Here is a 24,341-nt window from a genome sequence, read left to right on the forward strand (position 1 = left end):
AGATGAGTTTTTGATTTTTTGTTTTCTTAATCTAAGTAGTTTCTAGATCAAACTGGGGCTTTCTCTACTTATATCACATTGCTAATACTTCTAGATGCAGTAATTAGGAAGGAAAGATGGGTCTGTTTTAAGAGCTTTCCTTATGTTCATTTGGAAATTATGATAAATTCTGTGTTGTCTACTTCTGGAATTAGGTAATGTGGAGTTAGAAATTAGTTTCTTATATGCTTTTTTTTAATGTAAAATTAACTTAAGAAACTTCTGACTTACACAGAATCTATTTCAACAATGGGTTCTTTTAAAAATCCATTAAAATCAAATAAAAATCATTTTTAAATAAAAGCAAAATAGTATCTAAACCATAATGATTATAACAGATAATAGTGTTATTAGACAGGAAAAATCTTCTTAAATTAAAAATCATGAAATATCAACTTTCTAAAGTACTTTGCTATCTTTTGTCTAATAACCTAACAGGAAAACTTGGTAACCTTTCTGACTTCCTATTTATGATTTCACACTTAATTGAAGGACTACTGGTAAAGATTCCACTGTAACAGGAGGCAATATTTTAACAGAGCATGGTTGGTTTGCCCTAACTTAGCTAAACTGACTTATTTTAACTCATGAATTTGCTTCACAGGATTTCCTCGTGGAGGCTTCTACATTTGTCTTACTTCCACATCCTGAGAATTCGATGGAGTTGTAAAGGAGAGTTCTCTGTACACAGCCCTTTTCAGTGGTTTGGGAAGAAAGTCATGGCAGGGTTGGCCTCTTCACACGTTTTCCTTTTCATTTCTGCCATCCGGTCTGTCAAATTTTGTTGTTGTTTTCCCAGATGATATCTTTTATTCCCACCTCTACAGTTTAAATCCCAGCCTTTTATGGTCATATCTCCCACTTTTATCTGAATATTTTTGCCCTCAATATTTACTGTAAAACTGTAACACTCCTGGCATTGTTCTTGGCCCTTCCACATACATTGGCTCATTTGCCCTCCTCGCAAGTTACTCAGTTTCACAGCTGAGGAAACAAGGTTAAGTAATTTCCCACAAGATGCACACAGCTAAACCTAAGTATCCAACAACAGAGGCATGGATAAAGAGGATGTAGTATAGATACAATGGAAAATTACTCAGCCATAAAAAAAGAATGAAATAATGCCATTTGCAGCAACATGGATGGATCTAGAGATTATCATGATAAGTGAAGTAAGTCAGACAGAGGAAAATAAATATATGATATCACTTACATGTGGAATCTAAAAAAAATTGATACAAATGAACTTATTTACAAAACAGAAATAGACTCACAGACACAGAAAAAAAAGACTTATGGTTACCAAAGGGGAAAAGGTGGGGAGGGACAAATTAGGAATTTGGGATTAACATATATACACTATTATACATAAAATAAACAATAAGGACCTACTGTATGGCACAGGGAACTATATTCAATATCTTGTAATAATCTGTAATGGAAAAGAATTTGAATATATATATATATAAAACACACACACACATACATAACTGAATCACTTTGTTGTACATCTGAAACTAACACAACATTGTAAATCAACTATACTTCAATAAAAAAAATTTTTAAGTTAAAGATTCACACAGCTAATAATGTCAAAGCTGAAATTCAACTCAAGTCATCCTAACCCAAATCCAAGTCTCTTTCCATCAACAGCTGTGTCCATAATCCAAACATTATAGTTGAAGACATTGTCTCCCCTGAATTTTTCTTTTTTTTTGTTAAAGTTATTGTGACACAGTACTGCTCATTTTATTTTTACTTATTTATTTTTAAATTTATTTATTTATTTTGGCTGCGTTGGGTCTTCACTGCTGTGCATGGGCTTTCTCTAGTTGCAGTGAGCAGGGGCTACTCTTTGTTGTGGTGCACGGGCTTCTCATTGCAGTGGCTTCTCTTGTTGAGGAGCACGGGCTCTAGGCACCGGACTTCAGCAGTTGTGGCACATGGGCTCACTAGTTGTAGTTTATGGGCTCTAGAGCGCAGGCTCAGTAGTTGTGGCTCATGGGCTTAGTTGCTCTGCAGCATGTGGGATCTTCCTGGACCAGGGCTCGAACCCGTGTCTCCTGCATTGGCAGGCTGATTCTTAACTACTGTGCCACCGGGGAAGCCCCTCCCCTGAATTTCTACCACCCTCAGTGGGGCCCAATGAGATCCATGGAGGCAGGTGGGGTCTTTTTTACTACTCATTCAACAAATACTTATTGAGCGCCTACTCTGTGTCAGGCACTGCTCTAGGTGCAGAGCAAATGACATGATACAAAACAAAGTCCCTGCCCTTATGGAGCTTATAGTCTAGTCAGGCGAGACAAAAAACAAACACAAATAAATATTGTCTGGCATTGATATACATAGTCATAGTCCTAATGCTCAGCAAGAAACAAAGAAGCAGATGTGCCTCTTTAAGGAGAGAATAATATCACAATAAATCTATTCTTACTAGGACAGGACAAAGGACTATTAGTTTTGAAAGTGAACTCCTTCCTTAAGAAATGTACCAGGGCTTCCCTGGTGGCGCAGTGGTTGAGGGTCCGCCTGCCGATGCAGGGGACGCGGGTTCGTGCCCCGGTCTGGGAAGATCCCACATGCCGCCAAGCGGCTGGGCCTGTGAGCCATGGCCACTGAGCCTGTGCGTCCGGAGCCTGTGCTCCGCAGCGGGAGAGGCCACAGCAGTGAGAGGCCCGCGTACCGCAAAAAAAAAAAAAAAAAAAAGAAATGTACCAGAATTAAATATTCAAGCAGCACCAATATGTATTATAAAATTCAGATGCCAGTCTTTTGATTTCCAATAATTCATATTCATGCTCAAGCATTTTGCTTGTTGCATCCTGTCTTCATTGTTCCTATTATAATATTTAAGTTGTCATCATTTCATATTTACTACAGATTCACAGCCATCAAATAAGAACATCAAAGGGAAGCAAGTGCCTTCCCTCCACTAGATTAATCATAGCAGCTCAGTTGCGGGGGTAAGAAGCCACAGTAAAGGCCTGCTTCAGAGAACCCGCCTTCTCGGGGGACAGCAAAAGTTCCCATAAGCATCCCATTCAAAGTACTCCTGGGCCTCACTATAACATGATCCTAATTTGTTTTCATTATAACAATAGGACTGCCTGTTAAGATCTTGTCTATTTATGTGTTTATTCTCAGTATCCTTCCACATCCAAGTAGACACCTTGTCTTGTGACTAGAAACCACTGGATACCAAAGAGTATACACCCAATAGTTATTCACTGAATGAATGAGATTAAATGGAACAATGTCTTCACTACAAGATTTCTTATTGAACAAGATGGAATTAGACATGAAAAAGGCCAGTATATATGAGACCCTAGGGCACTAATGTTGATGGCTAATATTGCTACAAATATTTTTAACAATCTGTTCCCTAGAACTTACCACGGCACAGGGAACCATCCCATACTGTTCCCTCCACCAGACTGATTCCTATCTTGGACTCCACTCTGGACTATAGTGCAGTAGTTGAAAGTGAAAGAGCAGGAATTACCCTTCGATCCTGTAAAAGGCAAATGTCCCATTATCCTTAGCCATACTCAATTCTTCTAGCATGAGACCTCACCATAGTAGAGAAAAAAAAGGAAGTTGTGCTTACAAGCTGTAAAGGCTGGAGAAAGATGAATAGCTGAGCACCTTTATGCCAGAGCTGCAAAGAGCTCTGAGGAAAGTGTCGGTAAAAATGATCGCTACGGCTGCCAAGACTAGGCTCAAACACTGTAAGCTATGAGAGTTAAGTAAAAGCCAGCTACTCCAAGACTGAGACACAGAAGCCAAAATCTACCTTGAGCCTCGGTCCCACCCACCAGGCTGTGTGACCTTGGGGAAATTACTTCACGTCTTAAAACCTCCTAATCTGTAAAGTAGCAATAATGATGTGAATGAGAGGTTGTGAGGATCAAATTTGTCAACTGAGATAAAAAGCTTATCAAAGTCCTCATACTGCTGATGTTCAACTGATATTTCAACAGCATTGGTGTCTCCAGCAAGAAAAAATAATACGATTCAGAGAGAGGATAGGATGAGATGAGCTTACTTTGCAGTAAAAGCCTAAATAAACCATTAGTATCTATTCAAGTTCCCTCTTAATAAAAAACACACCTTAAATTTCATTTCCACTTATTGTTTTATAGTAAAATAAAACAATTTAAAGCTAAGGAAATAGATGAAAAAAATCCTTGAGTACTTTCTAGGCTGAATGTTTGCTAAGTATTTTATATACAGCATTTTATCTAACCCTCCCACAAGCCTATGAAAAAGCTGGTTTTATTCACATTTTACGGATATTGAGACAGATTCAATGAGGGTGAGAAAGTATTCAAGGTTACATAGATGTTAAGTTGTAGAGTTGAAATTAAAATCAAGTCATGCTGATCCCATAATCTGTTCCTGTCTACTGTATCATTCTGTCAAGATACCATTAATTTTAAACATCGTAAACTTACTTCATTCATTGTAAAATATTTAGATGAATCTCTTTGAATTCAAGCAATAGAGCTGCTTCTCCATGATTAGTAAGCACTAAACCTTCTCAAAGAAAACACTGAATCTGCTATTAAAAACAGGTTACCTGTCCTCACTGAGGGACGAATTGGATTGGGAATGCTTAGTGTCTATTCCTGGCTGTATTATGAAGTCCACCCAGGTCAGGACTACATCAGCAGAGTGAAATAATGAAGGTCATTCTCTAGTCTAGATAACTCACATGAAAAGTAACATTTTGCGAGAAGGATTTATGGGACAAACCAATTTAAAAGGATATCGTGTACATTGGAAGATCCGCAAGGGGGTTACAGTAGGATAAGAAGGAACAGAAAGTTACAGACAGGACCTCTCTATGAAGATCCTGGCTTTTTAACTAACTCTAAACATCTGTGAATCTGAACATATTAACTATTTTGTTTCTCATAAGAGAAAATCAAAGAGACAAAAGGCACACTTTCTTAATGAGTCATCTGTGACATTTGTAAAAAGTCTTTATAGACATAATCAAGGCATAGGTAAGCCAATGTCTTGCTAACTTACACTCACACAAAAAAGTTGAGTACCAAGGATAATGCTGTGTAAATTATCAGACTTAAGTAAGAACTAGCTACTCTTGCCAGGAGAAACATGAGGTTTAGGGTTTAATGTTCTCTCCACAGTTACATTTATTCCAGACCTAACATTTTTAATGCAACCTCAAGCCTCTTGGTGAAGTCTTTTGCCAATCTTCAAGCTTTCACAGTCGATATATATATATAAATATATATCTCATTCTCTCCTGTCATTCATACACACATCCATACCACCTGATTCTAAGATGTTTAAATGGTAGCTAAATGCTCATAACTTGATGGAACTCATTCATTCAACAAATTCAATGCTTTGACACAGTGAGAGGCCTATATTTTATTGTAAATTGATTATTCACATCCCATAGAACTAAGTAAGATGTAACATTTCAGCTGTCACATCTCCATCTACCAGTCATTTTTCATTAATTTTAAAAGAACTAGATTGTGTCCCCATATAATTATCTATCTTAGGATTATGAATGATTGAATAATAAAAATAATTCAAATTTATATGGTGCTTTCAAGTTTGTAAAACACCTTTCCCATACTCAGTATGATGGTTCCACAGTCTGATTCAAATTCTCCTTTATTTGTCTCTATTTATGTGGCCTTTGACAAGTTACTGAAATTCTCTGTTTATCAGTTTCCTCATCTGTAAAATGAAGATAAAAATATCTGTGTTATGGGGTTAGTGTCAGGATTAAATGGTATTTACAAATGCCTATCATTAGCACATATGATAAACTATAAAAGTGTTTGCTATTATTATTATCTCATTTGTGATTCACCGAAACTGTGAACTAGACGGGAGAGAGATTTGTATCTATGTTATGTAAGTAGGAATACTGAGACAGAGACATTAAGCTTTCATTCTGTGCTCTTCCTATATATATAGGATCAAAATTCAAGGTTTCATCAATTGGTTTGGCTTAGTTGTAAAATAAAATAATGCTGAGTATTATTTTTTAAAACACTCATTGTTTAAAAACATTAGTTATTCATTGAGAAAATATTTAAGTCTCTATTAAATAAAGGCACTGGGCTTGGTGCTGTGAAATTAAAAAATCAGAACTTGAAATTAGACCACATTTTATTTATTTAGCCAAATTGTACTTTAATACAATTTATTTTATTTTATTTATTTAGCCAAATTGTACTTTAATACATATGAAAATTATTTGTTTTTTAATACCAAGAATGGTACAAATAAATTCTATAATGATGAGAGTATAAGAAATCACTTAGTGGTACATCATGTTCATTGATGTCAGAGTTTATTGTAAAAATCATTACCTCACTTGTGGGTAGTTTTAAACTTCGCTGTTCAAAAACATAATGAGATTTCAGTGGATTTCCCAGCCCTATGTAGTTTTATTGGGAATCACACTTCAGGTTTAGTAACAGTCAAAACTTAAGTAACAGAAGAATAAATGACAGGGCAAACCTGCATACTAAGGTCTGTATTCTACCAGCTAGGTATTGTGATTCTTAATAGATTTATAAAATGCTCACTCAGATAACCCTTTTTAACCCAGAATGCACTAAATTTAAAATCTGTAACAAGTCAGCCTCAAGTTGAGCTGACATTTACCTTTTTATTCTCTGAATTTACAAAGGAAGATTTTACAGGGTATAAGATCGTAAAGGACGGTGTGTTCTACATACTCAAAAGGAAATTTTTTTTTGGCCACACCCATGGCATGTGGGATCTTAGTTCCCCAACCAGGGATAGAACCCGTGCCCCTCGCAGTGGAAGTGCAGAGTCCTAACCACTGGACCGCCAGGGAATTCCCTCAAAAGGAAATGTTTACAATAAATTTCTAGTACTAATATTTTGGAATATGACATACTATTTCTTTTTAATAAATATACCTTTTATCTTATGACAAGGCAATGTAATATTAGAAAGCAAAACATAAGCAACCACTCAACAAAAAAGAGGGAAGGAGGAGTGGAATGGTTCTTATTAGTTATATCCTCAGCATTACCTCCCCATCCTTAACTAAATAGCAGCCATGAAGTTTGGGAGGCCTTTCCCTACCCCCAGCTCCAGGTATGGGTCCTGACTGGCCAATGACAATCAGCTCATGGCATTGCCTGGCACTGTGCTTAGTTCAAGGGCAGATAGGAGAATGAAGTTGGCCCCATCACAGTAAAAACCCAGGAGTACAACAGGCTGCATAATTTAAGCATACTCCGGATAAAATAAAAATGAGGGGTCCCTTGGTCAAACATTATTTTTATATTATTTTATTTATTTATCTCATTCATAACATTTATATTTCTATTATTGCTAATAATTTCAACAAGGTGACAGCATAACATTAAACAGAGTATGGAGTCCGTCTATGCTCAGGGCTCTGTGCAATGGCACAGGTCGGCATGCTTAGGAAGCCAGCTGATCATCAGAGAAGAGTCCTCCCTCCAGGAACCTCTACAGCTCTCCACATAGGGACATTTGAGCAGCAGGCCCAGGATCTCTCTATACCTTTTGGTAAGAATTAAAGGTGATCAGTTTACGAGTGTTGGGGCCTCTGATTCTGAGGACTTCTGTTTTTGTATATGACTTGAACATGTCAGAGGCAGAGATAAGCAAACACACAAGCAACCCTGGCTTTGTCCACACATTCAAGCACTGCATAAAAGGAGTGCCTCTTCCTGGGAAACCAGATGTGTCTGCACACTGCATTTCACCTCCAACTTGCAGAGTCACACATTTCTCCAGGGAAACTGCCCACACTCGCGACTGGTGAGGGGCCCATGCTCTGTCCTTCTAAGTAGCCGCTTCTCTCCCAAGGTTAGCAAGGACGGAAATCATGGTCTAGTGCCAGTGTTCCAACTACTGTGCTGAAATATTTGCTGCCTTATACCTGCTTCTAAATTATAGTGTACAGAGCAAGGCTAATCTATCACAAATCGGTCATTTTGAGTCCTTGATACATAAAGAGTTTCTCAAAAAAAACATTAATGACTATATTGTATCTTCACTATGGATCGATTAGGGGAATTTGGTCAGATTAAAGCTGAAGACATTTGTTGGGCATTAAAGATTTTCTTCTTTATCAAGAAGATATTAACAAGAACTTTGGACTAGTTTCTTCCGAAGTGTTACCAACTATAGTAGATAATATCAATACATTTGTCAGATGATAAAAAATAGGACTGTGTGTGAAACCTGGTCTTGAAAAATATAAATTGTGAAACATCTCCACTCCCTGCCTTTTTCATGTTAGGATGGAAATGAAAATAACTGGAATAGAGGGCTCTGGGATAATTAAGCCAAAAAAGAGAAACATGGGAAGTTTAAACATGGAAATGAATGTACAGAGTTGGAATAGCAAAGAAGCAGAGTCAAAATGAGTAAGGCTGCCCCAGATTCAAATGAGGCAGATATAATGTGAACCTAGAGAGGTGGAGATCTGAAAGGTGAAATGGAAGGCAAGAAATACCTGACACAAGGGGGCAATGTTGAATCAATTCTGTTTCTGGAGACACTATAATTTTTTCCTATAATTGAGAAATTTTTTATTATGAATTTTAATAATAATGAATTAAATATTTAATATAGGGTTTAACATATTGGTCTATAAAGACTTTGCTTTCTCTAGGTGATTTTCCTAAAACCATGAAGTACAGTATTTTAATTACAAACTAGTTAATATCAAAATTCCTTTGTGCAAACAGTACAGAGAGCAGCCCAACTCTCGATTATGGGAGCAAGTTTAAACTCTACTACAAATGGCACTAGAAAAAAAACACCTTATAAAAGATCCTGAGAAAATTGATATGTTGATAAGGTGAAAGAGGGCACATGTGCATTCACTGTACCAGTCTCTCTACTTTTGTGTGTGATTAAAAATTTCTGTGTAAAATGATTTTTTTTAAAGAAAAGATTCTGAAATATTGTTAAGTAAGTAATCTGAAAGCCCACCCATTATAAACCTCCACAAATTTTTGGTAAAATAAAACAAATGTTTTTACGTAAACAGCTGAACTCTCCATAAAGAAAGGGAAATCTCAAGATTGCAGAAATGCAACAGTGAACTGAAAACAAGAGCAGTGAGTATGTGAGATGACATCACAGGAATGAAGAGCACATGGGTGAACATTTCATGAGCAGATATTGTAGTGGCCCTGTCTTGGAGGAAGTCATCAGTCTCAACAAAGAGATGAGGCTTTGAATCCATAGGAAGTACAAATAGGAACCGAGGCCCCCCCCCCCAACACACACACAAAAAGCAGGAACTCAACTAGCTCAGCCATATGATGAGGGAGCTTGTCTGACTCTGCCTAGACTCTGATTTGACAAAAATCTTTCTCTGGACGCTTCTTACTACAGCTCTGGCGCTCCCATGGGTTTGAATTTACAACTACAAATGTGATCCAAGAATCCCCCAAGCCAAAAGTTAACATAAAAATTGGCCCTGGGACAGTGATATCTTGGGGTGACTGGTCAAACCAAACACAAAATTGTCCTAAGTGACATACCCTGAATCCAAAAAAGTTTATAATCTAAAGTCATAAAATAAACAGAAAACAATTCACTAGGGGAAGGAATAATAATAATCATTAGTCACAACCAGCAGCAATAATTGAAGTCTGAGAACTTCAGACAATTGAACAATCTGACAGAGGCTATAAAAACAAGTATGAATAAAATAACTAAAGACAAAAAGGTAGTAATTAAAACCATTTGAAAAAAATGACACACTATAAATGAAGAACTAGAAGATTCAAAAAGAAACCAAATAGAACCTCTAGAAATGAAAAATATGTATGAACATAATTTAATTAGCAATAATCATGCCTTGGATAAACCTCATTGGCTATGATACTGCCACTGCACAAAGCTGAACATTATAATTTAAAACTCAGTGAATAGATTAAAATAGAATATTAGATACTGCTGAAGAGAGAACTAGAGAATTAAAAAATAAATCTGAGAAAATACACCAGAATCCAGCACAGAGATTTATAGAGGATGGATGAGAATGTCCAACATAAGAGTAATTAGAGGTCCAGAAAGAGAGAATAGAAAATCAGGAGTGAGGATATATTCATAGGATTAATAGCTGAGAACTCTCCCAAACTGAAGAAAGATCTGAATCCTCAGATTCAAGAAGCACACCTTCTAGACAAGATATATAAAAAGATATCTACAATAATAAATGCTGGAGAGAGTGTGGAGAAAGGGGAACCCTTCTATACTGTTGGTGAGAATGTAAATTGGTATAGCCACTATGGAGAACAGTATGGATGTTCCTTTAAAAACTAAAAATAGAGTTGCCGTATGATCCAGCAATCCCACTCCTGGGCATATATCCAGAGAAAACTCTAATTCAAAAAGGTACATGCACCCCAATGTTCATAGCAGCACCATTTACAATAGCCAAGACATGGACACAACCTAAGTGTTTATCAAAAGATGAACGGTACAAGAAGATGTGGTATACATATATACAATGGACTATTACTCAGCCACTGAAAAGGATGAAATAATGCCATTTGCAGCAACATAGATGGACCTAGAGATTATCATATTAAGTGAAGTAAGTCAGACAGAGAAATCCAAACATCATATATCACTTCTATGTAGAATCTTTAAAAATTGATATAAATGAACTTATTTACAAAACAGAAATAGACTCACAGACATAGAAAACTTATGGCTACCAAAGGGGATAGCAGGGGTGGGAGGGAAAGAGATAAATTAAGAGTTTGAGATTAACATATACACACCACTATATATAAAACAGTTAAACAACAAGGACTACTGTATAGCACAGGGAACTATATTTAATATCTTATAATAACCTATAATGGAAAAGAATGTGAAAAAGAGTAAATATCATATGTGTGTGTGTATATATATATATATATATAGAGAGAGAGAGAGAGAGAGAGAGAGAACTGAATCACTCTGCTGTACACCTGAAACTAACATGTTATAAATTAACTATACTTCAATTAAAAAAAAAGAAATCTACAATATATCCCTTACAGTGAAACCAGAAAGGCAAAAAATAATAATTTTTAAAGCAGCCAAAGACAAAATCCAAGTTGTCTACAAGGAAACAAAAATTAAATTTGCATTAAAATTTCTGATAGCATCATGAGTACAGAAAAGTGTGAAATAAATTCTTTAAGTGGATGAGTGAAAAAAGATTGTCAGTCTAGAATTCTGTACCTAGTTAAACAATAGTATTGAGGGTGAAATAAGGATAATTTTAGACAAATAAAAACTGGAATAGCCTCCACTGAAAGAACTTCCAAGGAGTATATTTAATTAAGGAGAGAATTTAACCCAGAAGGAAGAAGCAGGATGCAAGAAATTATGGTGATTATTATATTATGTATACTTGAAATCTTTCGTAATATTTGAAAAGAGTGTAACAGCCTTCTTTGTTTAAACACTTCATTAAATTGCCTCAAAATTTTGGATGTTGAGAACCACTGGCTACAGTATCTATTTATTCTTATAGAAACCAGAAACCTAGGGCTTACTGCCTCACTTCCTCAAAAACTTAGAGAAAAATAAGAGTATCCTCCAAATTTTGAAATTTGAAAAAAGAAAGAAAGAAAGAAAGAAACCCTACATCTTGGATGCACAAAGGAAATAAGAGAGAAAATGATATAATTTAAGTTAAATTGTATTATTGAATTATTCTGATTTCAGAATTTTAAACTACATATTTGTTGCCTACATATCCTATGTAAATCATAATTAAGATTTTATATTATTATAAGATATGCAAAACTGACTATGTAATTTAGTTATGAAATGAGGTAAGCAGAAGTGGAAATTTATGTTAAAACAATTATAATGGTGATATCATTATTCAGTCTGTACATAGTACTGTTTAGAATCTTTAATAGCTATTTATATTATTACAAGGCCATAGGTGCTTGTGAAAGGTGAAAGACGTGGGAAATACAGAGTAGTGCAAAGAAGAATATAAAAAGTTACCTATAGTACTATGACTCAGAAATAACCACTGTAAACATTTGGATATATATCATTACTGAAGTCAAACGACCTAAACACAACTTCCAGCTTCCTTACTCACTGCCTTTACAGATGATATTTAAACTCTCTCAACATTAATTTCTTTACTGTACCATGCGGGTATTAACAGTATCTACTTAATGAGGTGTTCATGTAAGGTATATAGTACAATACTTGGCACACAATAAATTTGACTTATTTCACTAGGCTTTTTTTCTTTCATACTATATATCATATATACTTAACATAACATGAATATATTTAACATTACAATGCACTGTACATATTCAATGTACATATTATTTAGTAGCCTGCTTATTCACTCACTAATACGCCTTGAATATTTCTACATATCAGTATGTATTCTTCCACAACATCATTTTTAATGGTTGTACATTTTTCCAACATATGATGGATTAAGAGGAAGAGGGGGAAGAAGAACAAAAGACTGATTAGAAACCCATAGGAAAGAGTGGCATGGGCTTATAAATACTACCAAACGTAAACTAGATAGCTAGTGGGAAGCAGCCGCATAGCACAGGGAGATCAGCTCGGTGCTTTGTGACCACCTAGAGGGGTGGGATAGGGAGAGTGGGAGGGAGACGCAAGAGGGAGGAGATATGGGGATATATGTATAGCTGATTCACTTTGTTATAAAGCAGAAACTAACACACCTTTGTACAGCAATGATACTCCAATAAAGATGTTTTTTTTAAAAAAAACAACCCATAGGAAAGAAATTATAACCCAGAAACAAAAAACACAAACCTTTAAAAATTTTATATATTATAAGAAAGCAACAAGAAAATGAGTTTAACCAAACAAGAACTCAAAGACAAAAGAAAAAACATTGGAATAAAAGAAAATGAGGCTATAACACTAAAAATATTAACAGTAAAAGTATTTAGAAATAATAAAAATTAAAGAAACTTAGGATAATCATTATGAGCACAATTAAGAAGATGTATGTATAAGGAAGACAGCAAGTTAACAGAAAAATGTTCCTCTGAATCCAAGAACCCAAAAGTGGAAGAGAAAAACCTTGAAAGATGCTATAAATTTGTTTTCCTGAAATGAAGGAATAACTGAGTCTGCATATGAAAAGGGCAACCATATTTCATTATGACCTCAGAATGACAGACATCAAGATATAAACTATTTAAGTTAATAAGTTTAATAGAATTCTTCAAGAACTGGGCATCAAATGTGTTCTCTGCTCATGGGTTGTCACTTCTTCCAGGCTTTTTTGGTGAACAGAGACAAACTGGTATGTATTTTTAAAGGAGGAAAAAATACTGAGTTTATACCGATATTACCAATTCAAAATTAAGATTATAGGGTTTTAATTTATTTGTTTTTATATTTGTACCTTTTTTCTCTTATGTTGAAAATGTTGGTTCCTGAAAACATGAATATAAATACTTATTTGCTTTCCCCTATAATGTGCAAACAATAGCTTCAAAATAACAACCCCAATATAAGTCTACTTAATGGAAGCTTGAAATTGATTAAAGATTTAAATGGAAGACCTGAAACCATAAAACCCCTAGAAGAAAACATAGGAAAAAAGCTCCTCGACACTGGTCTTAGCAAAGATTTTTTGAATAAAATGCCAAAAGTACAGGCAACAACAGCCAAACAAACAAGTGGAACTATACCAAACTAAAAAGCTTGAAAAGACAACTTACGGAATAGGAGAACATATCTGCAAATCATGTATCTGATAAGGGGTTAATCGTCAAAATATATAAGGAACTCACACAACTCAGCAGCAAAAAACCCCTAAATAATCCAATTTTAAAATAGGCAGAGGATTTGAATAAACATTTTTCCAGAGAAGATATAAAAATGGACGACAGTATATTAAGGGCCAGGACTTCAACATATGAATATTTGAGGGATACAAACATTCAATTGATAATATTCTAACCCTGGCCCCCAAAATTCATTGTCCTTCTCACATGTAAAATATATTCACTCCATCCCAACGGCTCAGAAAGTCTTAAATCATTTCAGCATCAAAGTCTAAAGTCCAAAGTCTCATCTAAATGTCATCTAAACCGTATATGGCTGAGACTCAAGGTATGGTTCACCCTGAGGCAAAATTCCCCTTCAGCTGTGAACCTGTGAAACGAGACAAATTATGTGATTCTAAAACAAAACGGGGGACAGGCATGGGAGAGACATTCCCATTCCAAAAGGGAGAAATAAGAAAGAAGGAAGGGGTGACAGGGCCCTACTTGAACACTGATGGTGCTAGATGTGTCCCCACACATTACCTGCCTTACTGCCTCTCGTGATTGGCTGGAAAATGACCACTTGGCCAACCCCCAAACTCTAGAATAAGCAAAGACTCTTGATTTAAGGTCTTCATTTCTCTCCCAAGGCAACCCTCCCATATTATTTTTTCTATTTTTTGTTGACTTTCAAGGACACATAATATGGTAACATAGTTACTATGGCTTAATAGCCATCAGATCATCATAAATCAGTCTCCTGAAATGTATATCCTAAAGGCCTTTGTCCAGTGCACATCTGTAAACACAGAACCGCAGCAGAAACAAACTCTCTGCCTTTGATTACTTAATAAACAATGGAAGAATTGGAAAGTAATTTCAAGGAGGGAATTGTAGAATTCCAGAACTCCCACTTCCTGAGGTGATAAAATTCTCATTAGTACCTATAAAAGCATGGTGGGCCTTCCCATAAAATTGAAAACAAAAGGCTCTGCTCAGCTTATCTAAGATAATTATATTATGAATAAGTTTTTAAATCTAAGAATTAAACTATAATCTGATTAAAAATGGAAACTCTAAGACAGACCTTTAAAATAAAACTTTTATAACTGTAAATAAAACTTGATGATGTTTAGAAAAATGATATATTTATTATAGACTAGAAATAGTATGAATTAGCAATCCTGTCTTTTAAAGAATTAAGAATTGAAATGAATCATGTTTCCTTCGGGCTCTGCACCTCTCTTACAGAATTTCTCAAGTCATAAATAACACATTCAGGTCTCAAGGCAGTTACTAGACAACTGACTACTTGAGGACAGGACTTCTAACTGACCCACCATTAGAGTCTACAGAGCCAAACCCCAGAGCTTGGCACCCAATAAGTAGCTGCTTAGGAGCGAATGGTGCTTCTTAGAATATTAACCTAGCCTCTCAGAAATTGAGATGTCTCACAAAACTTGGAAGAGTACATATATGTCAGAGTGAGTTTACACCAATTAATATAATCATAAACAAGTACTGTGAATCTAATCAATTCAAACACCACATGTAGGTATTAGGTTAATGATGCAGAGCAGCAAAAAAGAAGAATAAAATAAGTTAACACTAAGAGACAAGGAATAGTTTGCATCAAATGTGAACTGTTGCAAAATTTTTGGCTTGGAAAAGTCATGACCATACTCATTCCAACTACAATACTCATTCCAACTACAAGTAAGTAAAAAGACATATTCTTCAAAGACACAAGTAACAGCAAACAGATTCCCGCTGATGGGTTTCTTGCTCTCAGCACAAAATTGTACAAAGACCAAAAGCCTGCGATAGCAAATTGAAAGATTCAGGCAAAAGAATATATACAGTGCCGGTTTTCTTTCAGAACCACAGAGTAGAGTAAATTACACATTTTAAAAAAATTTTATGTGAGAATCTGGCTTTTAAAAGATCATTTTAGGAGCTTCCCTGGTGGGGCAGTGGTTAAGAATCCACCTGCCAATGCAGGGGACAGGGTTCGAGCCCTGGTCCAGGAAGATCCCACATGCCGCGGAGCAGCAAAGCCCATGCGTCATAACTACTGAGCCTGCGCTCTAGGGCCCATGAGCCACAACTACTGAAGCCCGCACGTCTAGAGCCCATGCTCCGCAACAAGAGAGGCCACCAAATGAGGAGCCTGCGCACTGCAACGAAGAGTGGCCCCTGCTCGCCACAACAGAGAAAAGCCTGCGCACAGCAACAAAGACCCAACGCAGCCAAAAATAAAAATAAAATAATTTGTTTTAAAAAAGATCATCTTTGTCCTTGAATTTGATCAGGACTGTTTCTGCAATGCTGTTATCTGCTACCGTTTTTTTTTTCTTTTTTTTCTGTACATGGATCAAGTGTATGGGGCTGTTCTTCCTCAAGAGGAACCTGTGATAATGAATCTGGAGAAGAAAGTTTTGAGCCAAAAACCTTTTTGATGTGACAATTTAACTCTGACTCTTGTTTGCTATAATAATGTATTATAGGCACATTACCTTTGGGGGAAGATGTCACCTGGGGGGTACTGCGGGATTCATTTTGGAGAAGGGGTCTGGAAGTCTTGCCCAAAAATCTTTGCAATGGGAGGAATGGGACTGAAGCTAAAGGAGAGCAAACCAGGTACTGCTCCATTATCCCTTTCAAAAGCCTAGCTCTGCAAATGATTGAGTTCGCTCTCTCTGGGAGGAACCCAATACATCCCAGGGACAGAGTCATCTACAGATGCAATGAGGAAGAAGAAAAGGAGAGTGGGGAGAAGAAAAGAGAGACTCCATACCTACATTCAAATTTCCTTTCTCCCTCTCCCAAGAATTATGCAGATCCTTATTAGAATGCTACCATGCCAACCAGATAAGAAGGCAACAATTATTTAAATGCTTCACTTGTTCTTGCTTAGATATTGATATTAGCCAGAGCCCACGTCTGAATCTCATAACTGTTCTTTAAGCCGAAAGAATATGATTTAGCATATAGAGAGGGCAACCAACTATACTTGAACCTTGGAGTCTAACACTGGTGGCCAGCAGAGCACATAAGGGATGGTGTCCAGGGTCATGACTACAGTAAATTTTGGAGTAGCAAATTCCTAATGAAGTAGTTTAGGCAGTCCTCAGACTCTCCCAGTTACCAAAAAGAAAACAAAAGAAAAAAAAAAACCCACCCATTTCCTCTAAAGCATGTGTCCTTAATTATAATCCAAAGACCTCAATGGGCTTATACATAAAATTTTTGCTGTCAATCCCACTCCTGGGCATATATCCAGAAAAGATGAACACTCTAATTCAAAAAGATATATGCACCCCAATGTTCATAGCAGCATTATCTACAATAGCCAAGATATGGAAGCAACCTGTGTCCATTTACAGATGAGTGAATAAAGAAGATGTGGTGTATATATATATGTGTATATATACATATCTATAAGTATATATGTATATACATATACATACAATGGAATATTACTCAGACATGAAAAAGAATGAAATAATGTCATTTGCAGCAACATGGATGGACCTAGAGATTATCATACTAAGTGAAGTAAGTCAGAGAAAGACAACCGTATATGATATCACTTATATCTGGAATCTAAAAAATAGTACAAATGAACTTAATTACAAAACAGACTCACAGACATAGAAAAGAAGCTTATGGTTACCAAAGGAGAAGAGGTGGGGGGGATAAATTGGGAGTATAGGATTAACAGATGCACACTACCATACATAAAATAGATAAACAACAAGAATTTACTGTATAGCACAAGGAACTATATTCAATATCTTATAATAAATTATAGTGGAAAAGAATTAAAAATAATATATATATGCATATATATATATGTATATATAACCAAATCACTTTGCTGTATACCTGAAACTAACACAATATTGTAAATCAACTATACTTCAATTAAAAGAAAATTGCTGGGTTTCCCTGGTGGCGCAGCGGTTGAGAGTCCGCCTGCCGATGCAGGGGACGCGGGTTCGTGCCCCGGTCCGGGAAGATCCCACATGCCATGGAGCGGCTGGCCCGTGAGCCATGGACGCTGAGCATGCGCGTCTGGAGCCTGTGCTCCACAACGGGAGAGACCACAACAGTGAGAGGCCCGCGTACAGCAAAAAAAAAAAAAAAAAGAAAATTGCTGTCTATGAAGAAATTAGATTGGATGGGAGAAAAATAGCATCTCTATTTCCATTAACCTCCAGTTGAAATTTAGCACACTTAAATGCTTATCAATGTAGGCAACAATCAGAAAAACTATTTAGAAATCATAGCTATTTTCTTAACAGAGTTATTACAGACATTTCAAAATATTATGTATGCTCATCCATATTATAAAATTACAGGTATTGACCTAGGCTGATATCATTATTTAATATGTTAATAAATAAATACATGTATTACTGTATCATGAATTTATATTTCCAATATTTTGATAACTAGATTTTAATAAAATTGCCTTTCTTTTTGATTCTGTGCAATGTGTTTTAAGCACCAAAACGTTATTCTGAGAAGGCGCCTATAAGCTTTACCAGTTTGTCAAAGCAGTACTTGGCACAAAAAAGCTAAGAAGCTCTGCTATAGAGCATCACTGTTTTTCCTGAGGATGTGACAAAAACAGCTAGAACTCAGGTACCCTAAAGCAGTATTTCACAAGTTGAAGAATCAATCGTACAGGCTTTTTCACAGGAAGAAATTATGCAGGTATACATAAAATTAAACACAAACCCCTTTATACCTATAGGTCTAACACACAATGAAATCAATATGTATAAATTAAACATAAATGAAACTACAAAACTGATAAGATTTAAACTAATTACATTAATGAATTAATATTAACAGTGTTCTGCTAAGACACCATGAATATGGTGCTAACTCCTGAAGCACAAGTTCTCCTGTATTTAGGAAGCTTATGCTACCATGTATCCCCGCTGAGTAAGTCTGTTTTTCTCTATTTTAACTGCCACAAAGGCGTCCTTTGTACAACATGCCAGTACATACTTTAGTTCTGCAATTGAGAAGACTACCAAATCTGCCTCTGTTCCTTTCTCGATGGCTAGCAAATGTCTAAGAAATACAGCTTAGCAGCAACTTTATCAAAAATAGAAACACAAATACAGTCACCAAAATTTTATCTCAGTACTTGTTATAAGATGGTTATCCAGGTTATCAAGAGTAGGTGTGCATTATTTTTTATTACCATTGAAATGAAAGCATACATTTAAGAAGTTCTTATAAAGAATTCTTGGGTCCCCCAGAAAAAACTGAGGTCCCTCAGCCCCCAGATGAAGAAATACTGTCCAAAAAACAACAGAGGAATGATGTCATTCACACATATAAGCACAGATTCCCCCTCCAAACCGCACAATAATCTGCAGTCAGTAATGGAGAGAGGTGGGTACATGAATCTGAGAACAGCATAACTGACTTAAGAAGAATATAATTAAGACATCCAGGATTCCACTCTGGACAGGATTAGAAAATGTCAGGGAAAAAGGAGAAGGGATTTTATCTGATTTCAGATGTTGAATTAGAGCCCCTCTCCCCATATTCCATCCTTGGATAGTTTCCTGATAAATAGTAACCCAAGTAAAACTTCAGGACTTGCTCTGATCCTCTTAGCTTCGTATTCTCGCAGAACTCACTTACAAGCTAATAGAAATACTGTGTTAAAAGCAGAAAACTAGGAAGAAAGAATAATCTTAAGGTTTCTGATTGGTATACAAGCTTTCTACAGGCAGCAAATTCGGAGTATGTGTTCAGGGCATTTTGGTACCGAGTTATCAGTGCTAATAAATCACTGCTATTTAGACAGTTTCACTGTCAATCCAAGTCATTTTATCTTCAGGGACTGTATAATTCATTGAGGAAAAAAAATAAATACAAGGTGAAGAATTGTTAGAAGAGTGGTTGAAATAAATTATGGTATAATGAGAGTATGGAAGGCTATTTAATCACTGTAATAATGAATTAGAGCTAAATCATTGTCTTAGAGATATTTACATGAAGTGTCCTTGAGTGAGAAAAACATTATGTAGAAAACTGTACGTAATAAATGTGATCTCATTTTTTGAAAAACAAAAACACCTCTATGTGTATGTCATTCTGTATACAAGTTTGTGTACATATGTTTATATATAATTTATGAGCATGGAGAAAACTGTGAAATCATACACACCAGGTTGTTAAGATGGGCTAACTGTGGGCAGAAATAAGGTAATATGATGCAAAAGGAAGAAGAATTGAAGTGATTTATGCAAAAAAAAAAAGGAGATAAAGTCTTCCGTTTTAAAATAATATATATAATATGATCATATTTATTCATTACAGAAAGAAGAAAAACCAATTCCCAATGTTGGAGGAAATGAAAAAGAAGCAGTAGAGTAGATAAGGAAGGTAAAACTGATCGAGGGGTAGGAAATACTTCCAGAATGGCACGGTAAGACCCTCCAAAACTCTGTTCCTCCATAGAAATAGTAAAAACACTGGGAAAAAAATATCAAAATCAGATTTTTCAGAACTTTGGAATTTAACCAAAGGCTTGCAGCAGAGGAACATTTGTTCAAGAAAAATGGCTGAATCACAGTGAGAACTATGAGCTTTGTAGCGTTTTTTGTTTTCATTTTTGTTTTTTATTGGCTGCGTTGGGTCTTCGTTGCTGCGCGCAGGCTTTCTCTAGTTGTGGTGAGCGGGGGCTACTCTTCGTTGCGGTGCACGGGCTTCTCATTGCTGTGGCTTCTCTTGTTGCGGAGCACAGGCTCGAGGCACGCGGGCTTCAGTAGCTGTGGCACACGGGCTCAGCAGCTGTGGCTCGCGGGCTCTAGAGCGAAGGCTCAGTAGTTGTGGCGCACGGGGCTTAGCTGCTCCACAGCATGTGGGATCTTCCTGGACCAGGGATAGAACCCGTGTTCCCTGCATTGGCAGGCAGATTCTTAACCACTGCGCCAGCAGGGAAGTCCCACTTTGTAACATTTTAACTTGCCATAGTCCCATCACCCTCTCCTCAGTTCTACAGGAGCCTTGAAAACCAATGAGCTTGCAACCATGGTATCTATAAAAACCAGCAACCTAGGGGGAAGAATGGGTCTGAAGCTCCCCAAAAAGCCACCCCCAGAGAATTATCACCATTCAACTTGTCTAGAAGCTCCCCGGAAAGGATCCATTCTCAGTACTTGTCTTTACTTGATCTCAGAGCTTTCTCTTTGATCTCAGAGCTTTTCTATCCCCAGGGTACGTGTGGAAAACACTCTTTGCAAAAAGTTCTATCCCCAGGGTACGTGTGGAAAACAATCTGTAGCGATTGTTTAACATCACAGTTACCTGAGGCAAGGATACCTGTTGTAAATAAGAGGCTGACCAAAACACTTAAGAGGAAGAACTAGGGAATGAGATGTCTGAAGAGGCCTTTGAAAAGCTCTGACATATTCCCTGGGATACTAGAAGGCCAGGGCTGTGCCTATATCCAAGAAAAATAGGAAAAGCCAGTCACAAAAGCCACACATTTATTGTATGATGCCCTTTAGATGAAATGTTCAGAACAGGCAAATCTATAGAGACTGAAAGTAGATTAGTTTTGGACACAGGCTGAGGGAGAGGGGAAATGAGGAATAATGGATACAGCATTTCTTTTTGCAGTGATGAAAATGTTCTAAAATTAGATAGTGGTGATAGTTGCACAACTCTGTGAATACATTTTAAAAATACTGAATTATATGTATTAGAGATCAAATTTAATGGTACGTGGATTACACCTCAAAAAGCTTTCTGTAAGTGAATGAGAGGTATGATGTGTTTTCATCTGATATAGAAGGTTTAGGAGCTGGTCGTCAAAGAGCACAATGAGAGAACAAAACACTTTATGCTTCAGCACATTAGCCCACTCTCATGTCACTTTAATTCCTGATTAGAGTTTCTAGGCTATTTTATTTTGTGCCATATTATTTTTAACCCAAAAGCTCTTGGTTGGTCAAAGAGTTTTTCCCTCTCCTTAAAATTCAATTTATGCTTAAATATTTATAAAATATATAAGAAGAAAAGATGAAAATAAAAATCTAAACACAGAATGCAACCTAGGAAAATCCCTTGCTGAGATACAGCATGAAAGCTAGCTATGGGCCTTTTTCCTTTCCATATTACAACTGGTTTTCAAAATGTAACTAATGAAACTCTAGATGTAACAGATGTCACATAAAGCCTATTTCACATTTACAAAGCTCTGCCACACAGTGTAACCTAGGAGGCATCTGGCTAAAACTTTACAAACTGCAGTATTCTGTGCTTTGGCATGATATTAAGGACCCCCAAAAGGAAGCGTCTTAAGGAAAGGCTATTTCCTGGTACTTTTTGCCAGGAGTTCTCCTCTTCGTTTTCTACCCAGGATATTGAGAAGGACAGAATGTCTCGCCACTGTAGTTTTGGACTAGAGTGGACTCAAAAAGCTTTTACATATGCCAGAAATTTAGAATGACACTTTAATTAGAGAATAATATTTTTTTAAAAAAGGAATAAAAGTAAATTCTCTGCTAGGTGTTAGTAGAGAAATAAGCATTAAATTATACTTTAAGTAAAATTGGTTAAATAAATATCAAGTGAGAAGTGTGATTTGGCATCACCAATAAAAAAGAGGTCAGATATTAAATTTTTGAAATGACTGTAGTTCATTTATTTATTCATTCAACAAATATTTTGTTGAGCACTGGCTATAAAGCAGTAAACAAAATACATTACTCTCCTGGAGCTTAAAATTTGCTCAGAAATGCTCCTGCTACTGAAAAGAAAGCAATGAAATTAAATAAGGAAGCATGAAATACTTGAAAGAACGCTGGTCTAGGAGTCCCAAGACCTGAATCCCAATTCCATGGCTACCAATTAGTAAATAAGTGACACCGGATACATCAACTTAATTTCCCTAAGCCTCAATTTCAAACCTTGAAAAATGGTCTGTATACCTGTCCTGCATACCTTGTCAGCTAATTATAAGGGCCACAGAGAGATAAACAACAAGGTCTTACTGTGTAGCACAGGGAACTATATTCAATATCCTGTGATAAACCATAATGGAAAAGAATATGAAAAAGAATATATATATATGTATAACTGAATCACTTTGCTGTACAGAAGAAATTAACACTGCACTGTAAATCAACTATACTTCAATAAAATTTAAAAAATAATAATAAGGACCACAAAGAAAATATTCAAACTTGCCCTGAAAACTATCAAAAGCTCTATACTCACAGACTAGCAGTATTACTTAAGTGTATGAAAAACTATCAAATCCCTAACAATAGATAATTTTAGTTATTATAGACAGTCTATTGAGGGTCTATGTGGTGAGACAGTAAAGCCCAAGGCTAACTGTCAAGTACATTAACAAGACAGAATGACACATTTTCAAAGGTTTTGACCTTTCTACATTTAATCATTCTAATTTCACCTGGGTTTCCTTTACATGTCAAATTACGTTCATATTCTCAAGCAATGTTCCACCCATAGGAAGAGAAAATGAGTCAAACAGACTCCCATCAAACTTCCAAACTGAGCAGCAAGGACCATATGTTTCTTTACTCTTCAGGGTATGTGTTTGTCACCTCTATTTGAATCTTAACAAATGACAGAACTTTCAAAATAGAGACAAATCCACCTTGTAAAAGAAAATAACAATTGCTATAATTGCAACCACATTAATTGGACTGAGTTTTTGCTTAAATTACTTCTGCCCTTTTGTTGAAAAACACTGCCCTAAGAATAATGAAGTGCTTGTTATAAAGCAGAAACTAACACACCATTGTAAAGCAATTATACTCCAATAAAGATGTAAAAAAAAGAAAGAATAATGAAGTGCTTAAGACATGACTGAAATATTAAAAACTTCAAAATTAAACTCTTGAGGAAAACAGATTTTACTTAGCATAATTTGGGTTTGTAGTATTACCGTCAGGTAATGAATATGAATCCGTATAAATCGCTGGTGAACTCTTAAGCATAAGAAACAGATAATATCTATCAGTGCTCCATGAAACAACGGAAGCCAAACATTCTGACTCTTTGGGGCTAGAGAGAGAGAATAATCCTGCGTTTCTTCAGATACTAGCAAACATACTATGATAGCTTAAGAGTAAGCCTAATCCTTCCCTTCCTGGCTCAGAATGAAAATAAATATTCTGTCCTAGACCTAAGATGTGATTTCCCTTTGGAGGTTTTCAGGAAGGAGGGAGCAACAAACAAGAAAGTGATCAGGGATGAATGGGTTTTGGGTAATTTTCAATCACATAACCTTGTCTTAGGAAGTAGAAAGTAAGACTCAAGACAACTGCAGAGAAAGCTCTTAACAGTGACTGTGCTCTGATTATGATTTATCAGCACTGACTAGGTAACTTTCCACACTAATCCACTCCCACTAGCATTCTGGAAGGTTAGTAACTTTACTAAAAAAATTGGAGGGGTATTGAGGGATAGAGTCACATTCCG

General features: G+C 36.2%; 1 protein-coding gene and 1 pseudogene across 1 annotated transcript in view; both read right to left on the reverse strand.

Annotated features, from left to right (window-relative positions):
• CORIN (corin, serine peptidase) overlaps positions 1-24,341 on the reverse strand; it is a 217,293-nt gene that overhangs the window by 177,280 nt on the left and 15,672 nt on the right. The window lies entirely within an intron of this gene.
• LOC117312498 (U4 spliceosomal RNA) lies at positions 9,851-9,960 on the reverse strand (annotated as a pseudogene).

This window comes from Tursiops truncatus, chromosome 5, assembly GCF_011762595.2.
Source record: "Tursiops truncatus isolate mTurTru1 chromosome 5, mTurTru1.mat.Y, whole genome shotgun sequence".
Lineage (NCBI taxonomy): Eukaryota > Metazoa > Chordata > Mammalia > Artiodactyla > Delphinidae > Tursiops > Tursiops truncatus.